Here is a 13,813-nt window from a genome sequence, read left to right on the forward strand (position 1 = left end):
AAAGGACACTCAATGGAAATACTCAAATGGTAAACTAACATATGTATTCTTGACTTTGTCAAAATGGATGCGTTCAAGTCTTCATCAAAATGCTGTTCAGATAGTCATTTTCAAGTAGCTTTCATCAGTGGTGAAGACTATATACAATATTAATACATAAAATTTAATATATATATATTTTACCATCTTGTATGAATTTTACAAGAACCTCTTGTGGCACAGAGTGGTAAGGCAGCAGACATGGAGTCTGAAGCTCTGCCCATGACGCTGGGATTTTGATCCCAGCAGCCGGCTCAAGGTTGACATCCTTCCAAGGTTGGTAAAATGAGTACCCAGATTGCTGGAGGGTAAACGGTAATGACTGGGGAAGGCACTGGCAAACCACCCCGTATTGAGTCTGCCATGAAAACGCTAGAGGGCGTCACCCCAAGGGTCAGACATCACCCAGTGCTTGCACAGGGGATACCTTTACGAATTTTACAGAAATGTTTTTTCCAAATGGGTTCAATCACAACCAAAGGAAATCAACAAGCCCCTTAATACTGTGCTTCAGGAAGTGATCTAGGAAATAATGAACAGATTAATTCATGGAAAAATGGTTTTGAAGACGTTGTTACTACTATTATTGTGGGTGTGTTCTGCTGATCTTTCATGGATACAGATATAATCTGTGATTTGTATCATTATGCATTAATGGTAACTGGAGGAACATAGATATGTTTAATAATCAGTAGGTACCTGCTCATTTGGGTGCTCTTGGCTGTGCCATTTACCTGGAACCACAATATGCCATCATTTTCATGGCTGACCTAGAGCAATCTAGGTCTTGTTAATTGTCAGCCCATCTGAGAATCAATTAAGACGAGTGTACATAAAGTAAATAAACAAAGGGGAACTTGCTTTTGAATAAACATATTAAGGATCAAACTGCAATGCCAAGAGAAACATTTTTCTAAAGCCCCGTTATAAGGAATCTATTTAGGTGATAAATACACAGTTAAAACATGATGACAATGCTTCCAGTTTCTATAAAATGAGCATGACAAACAGCAAAAGGAGTTTGAAGGGTAAACATGAAAGTTCAGTGATAATGCAGAATTTAAAAAGTGATCCATCATTTGCTGTGATTGCTTATCCTGTAGAACATCAAAGGCTATTATGATGATCCCCTATTATTCAACACAAAGCATTGTACTTGTGCTTCAGATCTCCAATGAGATTAGAATTGAGTAGATAATTATCACCTTATTAGCACCCAGCATCACTATATTTAATTGGTATAATGCACTGTTAATAGGTACTGGAGTCCCATACTGAGACATTAACAAACCTATAAGGTCTGGAGTTGTAGTGCTATACTTGCATTAAAAACCAGGGAGTAAAATAATGTTTCCATCAACATCCCCTCCCCTCTGGAATTACTTCAGCAGGACCTTCTCTGGCACATGCCCTGGGGAAGTTACAGGGAACCACCGAAGAATGCCACAGTGCTTCTTCCACAGTTCATTTCAACAGAATTTATTATGCTGGACGGTGTCCCTTTAAAAATGAGCATTGTTTCTGATATATGTTGAATCCTCCAGCCTTATCCCAATTTACTGTTCTTTCTCAGAGCTTTCTGGCACTAGATCTGGAGTCTTGGAAAGGAGGTGCTAGAACAATTCTATACATTTTGGATCCTCCAGTTGTCTGTTTTATCCTGGCTTTTATGTTCTCCTTCCTGCAGCTCCTTCTGACCCTCAGCAAGATCATTCCCAGGACTTCAGGATCTGTGTGGAAAAACAGCTGTCAGGACTGGTGGGGACAAGAGCATGACATTGCCCCCTTCCCACAGCAAAGCATCACGACACCTTCTCTCTCCTCAGTCTGACCCCCACAGTCCACATGGCTCTTCTTCCACAAGGGTCCCCCCCCCCCCATGCTTGGCAGTGCAAGCTGCCCTGACAGCAGCTCCATGAGCCTCCGGGGAGAGCGGTATATAAATATAATAAATAAAGGATCCAAAGGGATGTGATGGGATTTCTGCATGAGTAGAAGCTTCTTGTGCACACTGGAGCCCCTGCCTGCACATGGAACCACTGCGCTGAAGGGACTGCGTAGACTTGAGTCACCTAGGAATGAGATTTCATTAGCACCAGTGTATTACATCCATCCATCTATTCTGTCAGTTACTGGAGAACAGTATACCTAATATGGATATATTGTAGCTCTTAGATTGCAGCAACAAAGCGGTAAATTGGAAAATGTATGTTTGAAAACCAGCTGAACTAACAAAACGTGCACAGGAAATGCCCTCAATCTATTTTAAAATCTATGAATCACGAAGAGCTTTCTAATTAGAATTTGTTTAGCACCAGGGCACAATTACTTTGATCTAAGGCATATACCAATGAATAAAAAGATTCACTTGGTCTTATTTATTTCTCAAATTCCTGATATTCATCATGCATTTTTTCTTCCATTGATTTTTGGATGAAAACTAGAAGAAAAAGTAATGGACGGGAAGGAAGACTTATTAATAAAGCATCTGCTTTGTGTGCAGAAATGTCTGCTAGTTCAGTCCCTAGTATCTCCCTAGTACCTCCTAGTATCTCTACCACTTAAGCTAAAGAATTGCGGTGTCTCCTGTTCTGTATAGGGTTGTGCACCTCATAAAGGAGCAGATTTGTAGCTGCTCAACCTGCACCTTCAAAAAGATGGTGGCTAGGAGCAGTGCTCACCAGATTCAGGCTTCCCTAGGTATAAAAAAGATCTTGCTACTGTGGTTGAAAAGCCCATGTTCCATGTTTTAAGAATGGTTGTGCCATATTTTCAAAAGCAAAAAATGTAAACTGAATGCTCAATTCTGTGAGGGGGAAAACCCAAGCTAGCTGCCCTAAGGTCCTCAGAGGAGTGGTAGGGTAAAAATGGATACACTTGTGTGAGAGCATGTGGATATGATTATGGTTGCTCCAGAAGGTCCTAGTGTCACCCCAAAATGTCCCTTTCTTCATAGCTCTGCTGTGGGGTTACAGTTCATTTGAAGAAATGCCAGAGTGGGGCTTGTATGGTTTCATTTCATTGCTTTCCTGTGTTAGAAGGAACAGGGTAAGGTGATGTAATTGAATATGCCCTCCCCCCGCCCAATTACTTAACTAAAAACTGAATTTTAAGATGTTTTAAACAAACAACCATCACAGCTAATAGCAGAAGGTCTCCAAATTCTGATTTGGGCACATTAGAATCACAGAATCATAGAGTTGGAAGGGGCCAAATAGGCCATCTAGTCCAACCCCCTGCTCAACATAGGATCAGCCCAAAGCATCCTAAAGCATCCAAGAAAAGTGTGTATCCAACCTTTGCTTGAAGACTGCCAGTGAGGGGGAGCTCACCATCTCCTTAGGCAGCGTATTCCACTGCTGAACTACTCTGTGAAATTTTCCCCCCTGATATCTAGCCTATATCGTTGTAGTAGTTTAAACCCATTACTGTGTGTCCTTTCCTCTGCAGTCAATGGGAACAGCATCCTGCCCTCCTCCAAGTGACAACCTTTCAAATACTTAAAGAGGGCTATCATGTCCCCTCTCAACCTCCTTTTCTCCAGGCTGAACATTCCCAAGTCCCTCAACCTATCTTCATAGGGCTTGGTCCCTTGGCCCCAGATCATCCTCGTCGCTCTCCTCTGTACCCTTTCAATTTTATCTACGTCCTTCTTGAAGTGAGGCCTCCAGAACTGCACATTATCCATGGCTGCCACCAAATGTGCCCCTTCAGCAGGCTCTCATACTACTACTTCTTGCTACAAAGCAAGAGCTTCCTGCCCCTCCTAAGTCTTTGTTGGGGAATAAAAGATCTCTCTCACAGGGCTTTGGAGCAGGCAGGTGCAGTGTCAAATGACTTTATGTTTACCTTCTTTTTAAAGAAATAAACAAAAAGACTTCTTAAAAATCAGGACATTATATTTTTACATCATTAGCCCTTATCCAGACCTCTTCATATCCAGTATACTATAAAAAGCTCTCCAAAACAACAGTGCAAAATGATATTACCACCACCAAAAGTTGTTACTCAGTCCTGTTCACTTGAATAACTGTGATGAGAGCTACCTGTGAAATTTATGCCGCAAATCATGTCTTACTGCAGCTTAATTTTCCTGGTCATCTGCACTGTGCCATAGTGAACAATAATCTGGACAAGAATCACAGAGTTGACAAAAAAGAAAGAGTAAGCCTGCTATCCATATGAGCAATATAGTGTCCTGCCCTTCAAATTCCAAAAAGTACACATGTGCCAGCCACAGTGCTTGGCCCCTTAGCCAGAGCAGAAGGAATGCAGCCATTGCTGGACGTCCTCACAAAGGGGACTACAGGTGGCAGGAGGCAAAAGTACCACAGAATATACTGGGATGTGCACACTTTGCTAAAACTCCCAAAAAACACCATGTGCAGAAAGGAACAGAAGACAAGATCTTTGTAGTGAAAGAAAGAACTAAAAGCAGCAGGATCTGAGGCAAGAAAGCTGCAAGGCCAAGGAAAAAGCTCCACTTGCTTTCTGCGGTCAAGTATAACATATAGAAATAGGGTGAGAAGTTATGGCAGATATCTCTCTGGGTCAGGTAGCAGAAGTCCCAACCATAACAAAAAAACAAAAAACAAAACAAGGCCCATGGCAGCAAAGGTACACCCAGCTACAGCTACAAAGATCAGAACATCCCAATTGAACAGCCTTAAGCAAAGCTCCCAGATGATGCCCACAGAGCAGCTGACTTTGTTTCTCCAGCATGTCAGCCTTCCCTTTCTCATAGCTTCTGCTGCCTTGCCAATGGAGAGCTATTGGCAATGGGTAAATTTTCATATGTAGACAGGCCATAAAGAAAAGCAGCCTTGGCCAGATGCCTCTTTTCCACATAAAACATGGTGCTGGCTACAAGGGACTCAGCTTTTCCTCGACTGGACACATTGGCAGGGGATTGAGGAGCCAGAATGCACAGCACCCACAGGCCTTCCTGCTGTCCTGCCCTTGGAACAGAAGAATCTGGTATATGAGGTATGCAGCAACCAGGGTTGAGTATGCACAGGGCTTTTTATCCTCTCCCAGCCCAAATAAACCCCGCCCCTCTGTACTGTATTCAATTTCTATTTTGATTTTGGGTGCTTTAAAGTTTTCCTCTGCTGTGTATGTAGACATGCCAAGAAACTGGGCTTGAAATCCAAGGCAGGATGATAATCCTCCAGTCGTGACTGGCCAATGCATGGCTGGATCCTGACTACTGGATCCAATCAGTTCAAAGTAAAGCTGACCAATAGCATACACTGGCAGGAATCTACCCTTGTCCTCTGCTGTATATTGTTGTTGTTGTTGCTAGGTGCGAAGCGTCCCACCCATTGCAACCCCATGGACAATGATCCTCCAGGCCTTCCTGTCCTCTACCATTCCCCGGAGTCCATTTAAGTTTGTTACTGTATATATGTTGGTGTTTTCAGGGGTTTCTCCCGTTCAGTTTGAATTCTCTTGTACCTGGGATCAATAGAAAGCTGAAATGAACTCACGGTGTCCGTCCTTCCTAAACCCACGCATATAACAAGGCCCTTGCAAAGAAATAAAAATAATAAAAAAACCCTAGCAGGAGCCGTCAAGGCAAAACAAAACACCACCACCTTCCTCCTAGGGGACAGGGGGGCTTGGTCTGTGTGGGAAAGGTTCCGTGGACGGAGGCGACGGCGCAGACGGATATGCGCCTTCTCGGGATGGAGCGGGCTCTGCAGCCGCCCTGCCTTTTCCTCCCTCCCAAGAGTGCCCGCAGCTCCTTTGGCGGCTGAGAAGAGCAAGGCTGGAGAACGGAGGGAGCAACTCAGAGAAGCCACCCGGCGCCTTCCCCGCACCTGGGAACGGTGGAAAGGCGTTCCGGCGACGCTTGCGCAGTAGCAGAATGGAAGCCGGCCCTTTCAGGCGCGCGAGGTGGGGCTGCATGCCGAGGGGGGAAGAGCAGCGCGCCTCTCGAGGCCTTCTAGGGCTCGGCCAGGTCGGGGCTCAATCAAGCCCTGCGAGGCGGCGCCAGTGGTTGAGGGCGCTCTTTCAGCACGGCTGAGGCAGACCTTGGGAGTTGGTGCTGCCGTTTGCTCCAGCAGACGAAATAGCCTCAGGTAGGGAAAAGAGCTTGCAACTGCTGGCGGGGAGAGGGGAAGCACGCGTTTGTCTGCTTTCTGCAAAACCCTATCGACTCGTACCTTGTAGTGAGGAGGCGGCTCTATCTCTCGGAGCATGCCCAGCATAGCACGTGGAAGCTCTTGCCCTCAATCGCTTTGCCCGGCCTTTGTGACTCGACTTCCTATTCCCGTTTTTCAAAAACCAATTGTGCGAGAAGCAACCGGGAGTGCCTAAAAGCTGGAGCCAGGCAAGAGAGGAGATGGATTTCTGCGGGATTAGATACTAGGGCAAGCACAGTTTAATGTACAGGAGTTATTGCGTTGCTCCCAGGCACATTTCCCTCTCTCTCCCTATTTCTTGTGAAGAGTCATGATTCATCATAATGTGACCTCTTCCTCTGTGCCGCCTTACAAAGATGACTGAGAGGGCAGCAGTACTTAATCTCTCAAAAGGGTGGTACTATTTTTTAAGCATTGGCCTCTGCTCTGGAAGCTTTGCTTCTTAATCCTTAATGTGTGAGAGGAAAAGCTGCGAATGATTTATTTCCATGCCAGGGTTTTTATCTTCCTACGTTTGGTTACTGGGAGAAGGACAGGGATATCTGAAAGTACACACAGGACCTCTGGCATAAAACGCCAGCCGCTGATGCAAGCATAGCAATCTGCTTTATACAGAGTCAGCCTGTTGGTCTCTCTAGCTCTCCAAGACTGCTGGAGCAGAAAATAGCATGTTTCAACAGTAGTTACCTGCCCCAACAAGAGCTAGGGATTGAACCTGGGACTTGATGTACAAAACAAAATTAGGACTACTGAACAGGGTCACCAGGTATCTCCTCAATTTAGTTTTGAATCATAACATGTGCTGTAAGCAAAAAAAAAAGAAGTCAATTTTATGATTGTAGCTGTCAGAATGGTTATTGAGAACAATTGGGAGAAAGCTGCAAATTTGGTAATAGATAAATGGTGGAACAAACTAAAGCAATTTATGATTCTAGAAAAACAACTTACAATATAAAATAATTCAAGGAGCTTGTCAAAAGAATGAATTTGATTCAGTCTGGAAAAATGTAGTAAAATGCAAAAAGAAATCTTTAGATAGCAATGTTTGGGAGTTTATTTTATTTTATTTACTTAGATTTATTTTATTTATTAATTATGTAAATATGTTAATTCATGTATTTAGTTAATCATTAGATTTTTCTTGTTTTCTGTAGGTTTTTTATTGTTTTTTTCTTTCGCACAGTTTTCATGTTTGTACTGTTATATATATATATATATTCTTTTCTTTATCTAATAAAAAGTAGGGTCATCAGCTCTAGGTTGGGAAATATTTAAATAGGGCATAATACCATAGAGTCTACCTTCCCAAACAGCCATTTTCTCCAGGTGAACTGATATCTATTGTCCGGAGATCAGGAGACAGCAGAAGATCTCCAGCCATTACCTGAATCATAGAATCATAGAGTTGGAAGGGGCCATACAGGCCATCTAGTCCAACCCCCTGGAGGTTGGCAATCCTGCCACTGAGCCATGGCTGTCCTTTCTTGCCTACTAGGAGTCGTGGTTTCTGCAGTAGCCTAAGGAGGGTCTCCAGACACCAGCTTGGAGCCAGTAGAGCATTTCCCTGGATGGAAAGACCTCTAATCTTGGAACAAAACTTCCTCACCTCCTGCTGTTCCCCAGGAGCAGCCTATCAGGAGATATTTGGGATTGCAGTCTTTGGTGGGGTGGAGCGTAGGGAGAACTTGGGCAGAATGCTCCATGAGCAGAAATAATTCTGTCAGCTACTCCATAGCTCAGTTGTTGGGAACAGGTCTCTATGTAGAACACATAGATTTGTTTGTTTATAAATATATTTATTTATACAACACCCTCCCTGAAGGCTCAGGACGGTTTACATAGAACAGGAACAATACGGATAACTCGATAATTTTGACAATAATAATATGGTAATGGTAGACAATGTAATAGAATGATAAAAATGGAACCTTGAGTCAAACATTGTGTACTGATGCTCCTGTGGGTTGGACAGATTGGCAGTGGCTTCCATAGGGGGGAGGCTTGGGGGCCAATGGTACTGATTGGTGCAGGTTGACCTCAACCGAATGCCTGATGGAGGAGTTCCCTTTTGCAGGCCCTACGGAATTGTTCAATTTTTGTTACACAGAATTCATAGGGAAAGTATTCCAGACCTCCTGACGGGTCAAAGAGTCCATGTGGAAAATACTAAAAATAAGAACAGAGAAACTTTTATTAAACAGTACATTTGATACTGTTAAGTTCTGAAAGCAACAGGCAGGACACGAGTAACTAACCTATATGGGATCCTATACCCATATAGTGTGGTGACAGTCAGAAACCCAACATGTGCAGATCCCTCCTTTACTGTATCTGCAGGCAGAGTACAGCTATACCTGTTGTGTAACTACCTGTCATACACTTTGGAGAGAACAGCAGCCCTGCAGAGAGAAAAATGGCAGTGCCACAGAGGGCTGTTCGGCTTTCTTTGTGATCTGTATGGCACAGGAGACAGGGAACCTTTATATGTGCTGAATGAATGTAAAATGTGTATTCTTTGGCTGGGACTTCCTGTTGATGTGCCAGAATTGTCATGGTTAATTGCAATCCTATCTTCCACTGGAGCTCAAGAGGCTGGAAGGCAAGAAAGTGGAGAATGCAGAGTTCCAAGGCAGTCTTTTGCAGCGATAAATTACACAATTTTTTCAAGCAGGAACAGCCCTTGAGCAGGCATAAGATTCCAGTCATGCCCAGACTCCACTAGTTTCATACTCCACCGACAGCCTTGTGATAATGCCCATGTTATGTAACAAGAGTGCCAAGGTATTACTCGGTTGGAATAAATCTGCTATGCTTTCTTCTCTGTCTGCATGGGCATGTGCGCACACACCCACACACACATGTGTAAGCGGCTTTATGGGCCAATTTTTTAGAGGGGAAATGTTAAAGGAGGGGGGAGGGGCTGTGACTCAGTGGTAGGCCATCTGCTTGGCATGTAAAAGGGCCAAAGTTCGATGTCCAGCATCTCTACTGATCAGGCAGTAGGTGACGTGAAAGACCTCCACCCAAGTCATTGAAAAGCTGCTGCCAGTCTGAATAAACAATACTTACCTGGGTGGACCAAGAGTCTGATTCAGTATAGGGCAGTTTAATGTCTCTGTGTGATTCAGTCCCTCACCTTGTGTTTCAAATTGCAGCCTCAGTGGCCACATTTTAAAAAGGGTTTTAAAAAATTGAAAAAGAAATTGCAGACCTACCTGGGGCTGCCAGCTCTGGGTAGGGAAATCCTGGGAGATTTGAAGGTGGATCTTGGCGGGGTGTAATGCCACAGAGTCCACCTTCAAAAGCAGCCGTTTCCTCCGGGGAACAGGTGCCTGTTGCCTGGTGATTAGTTGTAATTCTGGGAGATTGCTAGACCTCACTCCCAAGGCTGTCAAACCTAGACCTCCCTGCATTATGTGGTTTCCCTCTTAGAGGATCAGCACTTGCTTACTAACCTTGACTTTTCATTAAGCACATGGATTGTGTTTGGTTGGAGAAGTCTGCATGAAAGCTTTAAATGTTACCAAGGAGGGCTTTTGATTAAATATCAGGAGAGGAGCGGGAGGGAGCCCCTAATAAATGAAAGCTGGCTGACAATGCTGTATGCGAAAGAGCAAATAATACCGAGAAAGATAATGCAAGTTTTGTCAAAGCTGCTCATGAAAAAAGAAACAGTAGACAGATCTCTATCTTTTCCACAGATAGTCTTTTATCTCTCAGGCTATGTTAAGGTTTTTAATAAAACCTTCAAGAGAGAAAGGCCTGACTTTTAAGGGCCTCGGACACATCACTTGTAAATAAAATCAGTTCCTTTACCAGAAAATTGAAAGGCCCAAATACAGGAAATGGAAAAATGGTTAGTCCAACAAAGGGCAGAGCTAGATGCTCTTTCAAATGTGAGGCTTAGTATACAGCTTACAAACATGTTTCTGTGATTTACCCAGAAATGCATACTGATGGTGATGTGGGACCAATACATTTCTATGCTGGGGAATGCAGTATTGCGGCATTTTCTGCATGTTACATTGCAACACAATGTTATTCCATTATTGCACATGCCATGGGGGATGTGGATGAACTGAGTCTCCCATGGCATTCATGGGGGAAGAAGAAAGGCTTCCAGCCCTTGGTTTTTAAGGACATGATTGTAAGAGATGATTGTTTTTGTATTGCATTTATTCTTAGTTACCCACCCTGGGTCCTATGTCAGGAGAATGGCAGGGGATATAGGTACTGTACATAAATAAATATCTGCAAATAATCACAATTGGCCGCCTGTCAATTCCTCTTCTGCCATCCGCTTAGGAGCTGTGTTTCTGCTTCTCCAGACACTGTGCCAAGCAGCATCCCTCCAGGAACAGTGGAGAAGACAATGACTCTTAAGAGCACCCCTGCACCATGGCACTTTGGGAATCTCACGAATATCTTTGCATCTGGTCCTGTGCCTGATGTATCTTTTCCTCTGACTTTAAATAAGCATATTTCCTTTATCTTCCAAGGTGTCTGAGTGAGAGGTAACACTCAATATTTGCATGAAGTCTCAGTTTCCTCATTGTTAGGGGTATAGAACTGATGAGAAAGAAGATAACTTAAGACACCTTGCAACTGGTCCATGTCTTGAACATAGGGATTATTCTCTAATTGTTTGTAACGTACATTCTTTTCTCAGGTGGATTTTTCTTAATTTTTTCCAAAAAGTTCTTCAGCTTGTTTTTATTGGGGCCAATGAACAGTAACATCATCGGGTTTGGTCCCTCCTAGAACCCTCCCCTGGGACGAGAAACCTTCTGAAGGCAATGGCTCACATATACCAGCTGCAATTAATTGAATGGTATTTTCTTAATTGTTTTTAGCTATTATTTTAAATGTTATTTATTATATATGATATGATGATGGTGTTCACCGCCCCAAGCTGTCTTGCCAGGAGTGGTCGTCATATAAATCTAAGTATAAATAAATCAATACATGCACACCACCTCTGAGAATTGCAAGAACAATCTCACAGGAGGTTTATATTACATACTAAAATTACTGGTGCAGTGTTGTTATGCTACATGCCCTACACAACACACAAACAAACCATAATGGGGATATAATTTCTTGGTAATGAGAAAAAACATAAATTCTTAATAAAAAAAAAACAGGAAATGCTATGTAATTGGCAGTAGAACTCTTGTTATTTGGCTCACTTAAGCATGTGAACAAAAGACCTTAAAAGAGCTGAGCAGAATGGAGGCATAGTCTCAGAAGCTTTGGGTCCTGAGAGAGAAGTACAAGTTAATGGAAATCTCTGCAAAGAGGATAGAGTAGCAAAAGATTTGCTAGTTTTTAAAAAATCACATCTAAGATACAATCCCCTGCTTTCACATAAAACAGGCCAATAAAGCTTTTGCTGAGTGTATATTTCTTCCTTATTTTTTCTGCTGATCTAGGAATTTGCCTTTATTCTATTAAGATGGCGGAATCTTCATGTTCTTTCAGGGCCAAGGACACCACCTAGTTCAGGGTTCACTTTTTTGTTAACTGCTCTTGAACATATGAATCTGCCTTATGCTGATTAAGATAACTGATCTGTCAAGGTCAGTATTGGCTCCTTTGAGTGACAGCATTTGCACAGGGTAGAGATCTTTCACATTACTTCTTACTTGATCTTTTTCACGGCAGATGCCAGGGATGGAAGCAGGACCTTTTGCGTACAGAGAAGATGCTGTACCACTGATCCTCAAACCCACTTCACTTATTTTTTTGTTAGGGATTAGTGATATTCAGCTCTCTTCACAGAAACAGAATTAATAATACTCAGCTCTCTCTAAGTCTAGCCTAGCCTTTCTCAACACAGCCAAATGTCGGTATATAGCATTATGTTTATGCTGATGAAACAGTTGTAACAAAGTTTCTTCCTTCCGTAGAAAGAATGGGTCAAGTTTTATGAGCTGAGTAGACAGTAATTCGAGGCACTTGATCTAACAGCTGAAGAGAGCATTATTAATATTTATGGATCTTGTGAGTATGCCCTTCAAGCTTCATTTCTCAGATTTCCCTTTGTGGATTTCATTCTCTTGTTTATTATCCAAGCCCCAGCTGTAGTGTCCATTCTTATAGGATGCCAAGCAGAATTGTAACTCAGAATGTCTCCACAGCTGATTGGATGCTGCGGCTATCAATCTGCCATTTATTTATTTTATTTATATTCATGCTTCTATATCACCCTGCACGACACATTAAAAACTAGTAAAAATACAGCATAAAAGCCCATAAAAAACCTTTAATTATACAAAAACTAAGAATAACACCAAGAAAAAGATGACAGCATAATTTCTTAAGGCCAGTAACTGTTCCAGCCAGATCATCATAGATGATGCTATAATCCTGTCCATTCGGGGCGGGTCATACATATGGGGAGGTAATTTACAGATGTAATTTCTGGTCACCACCCTGGTTTCAACCAGATGTCTGACAGAAGAGCTCCATCATAAATAGAAGAAGAGGAAGAAGAAGAGTTGGTTCTTATATGCTGCTTTTCCCTACCCGAAGGAGGCTCAAAGCGGCTTACAGTTGCCTTCCCATTCCTCTCCCCACAACAGACACCCTGTGAGGTTGGTGAGGCTGAGAGAGCCCTGATATCACTGCTCGGTCAGAACAGTTTTATCAGTGCCGTGGCGAGCCCAAGGTCACCCAGCTGGCTGCATGTGGGGGAGCGCAGAATCGAACCTGGCATGCCAGATTAGAAGTCCGCACTCCTAACCACTACCCCAAACTGGCTCTCTACAGACCAACAGAATGGACAATAAGAACTAGAAATAGTTCTAGAGCCAATAAGTGTGTAGACTATTTGTTTTAACTAAATAAATAAATAAAAATGTATGTATGTATGTATATATGTATGTGTATGTATGTGTACCCAGCTTGGGGTACACATACATACCCCAGCTTGGGGTACAATGAGTACCCAGCTTGCTGCTGGGGGGTAAACGGTCATGACTGGGGAAGGCACTGGCAAACCACCCCGTATTGAGTCTGCCATGAAAACGCTAGAGGGCGTCACCCCAAGGGTCAGACATGACTCGGTGCTTGCACAGGGGATACCTTTACCTTTACCTATGTATGTGCATGTGTATATATTTATAGATGATATTAATATAGTGAGATTGAATTTTCTGGATCTTTTTTAGCTTAACACAAGTGAAAGTTTGAGAACCCAGTCTGAGTGAAAGGTTAAACAAGACCCTGAGATAATTCATAGATAGGCGAGGTTTGTCTTAATTTTCAACGTGAACCTGGTGATTACCAGCTTGAACTTTATCACTAGTAACAAGGTGTGAATGGTTTCTTCCCTTCATCTTTATGCCATGTACATCTTTTCAGTGACTCATCCATCTGAAGTTTTACCTAATTCTGTAAGTCATCCAAGACCTCACATAGAGACAGAAGCTCATTGGGTAAAAGAGAAAGAACTCCAAAACTGGTCCCAGAGGGTGGCAGTGGGGAATGAGCTGTCACGTCCCTATAATCTCCCTTGTGGGGTCCCTCAGGGTGTGGTGCTCTCCCCCACTCTCTTTAACATCTTTATGCACCCTCTGGCCCAGCTGGTCCGGAGTTTTGGGCTGGGGTGTCATCCGTATGCCAAT

General features: G+C 43.0%; 1 protein-coding gene and 1 pseudogene across 1 annotated transcript in view; one reads left to right on the forward strand and one right to left on the reverse strand.

Moving 5' to 3' along the window:
- Positions 1-4,113: 4,113 nt before the first annotated feature.
- On the reverse strand, positions 4,114-5,166 carry LOC143833463 (GPI alpha-1,4-mannosyltransferase I, catalytic subunit-like; annotated as a pseudogene).
- An 849-nt stretch (positions 5,167-6,015) lies between these two features.
- RGS7 (regulator of G protein signaling 7) overlaps positions 6,016-13,813 on the forward strand; it is a 248,923-nt gene continuing 241,125 nt past the window's right edge. The window contains exon 1 of the mRNA XM_077345052.1: positions 6,016-6,122. The gene's annotated coding sequence lies outside the window, so the exon portion shown is untranslated. The remainder of the gene's footprint in view (positions 6,123-13,813) is intronic.

Source organism: Paroedura picta, chromosome 1 (assembly GCF_049243985.1).
Source record: "Paroedura picta isolate Pp20150507F chromosome 1, Ppicta_v3.0, whole genome shotgun sequence".
NCBI lineage: Eukaryota > Metazoa > Chordata > Lepidosauria > Squamata > Gekkonidae > Paroedura > Paroedura picta.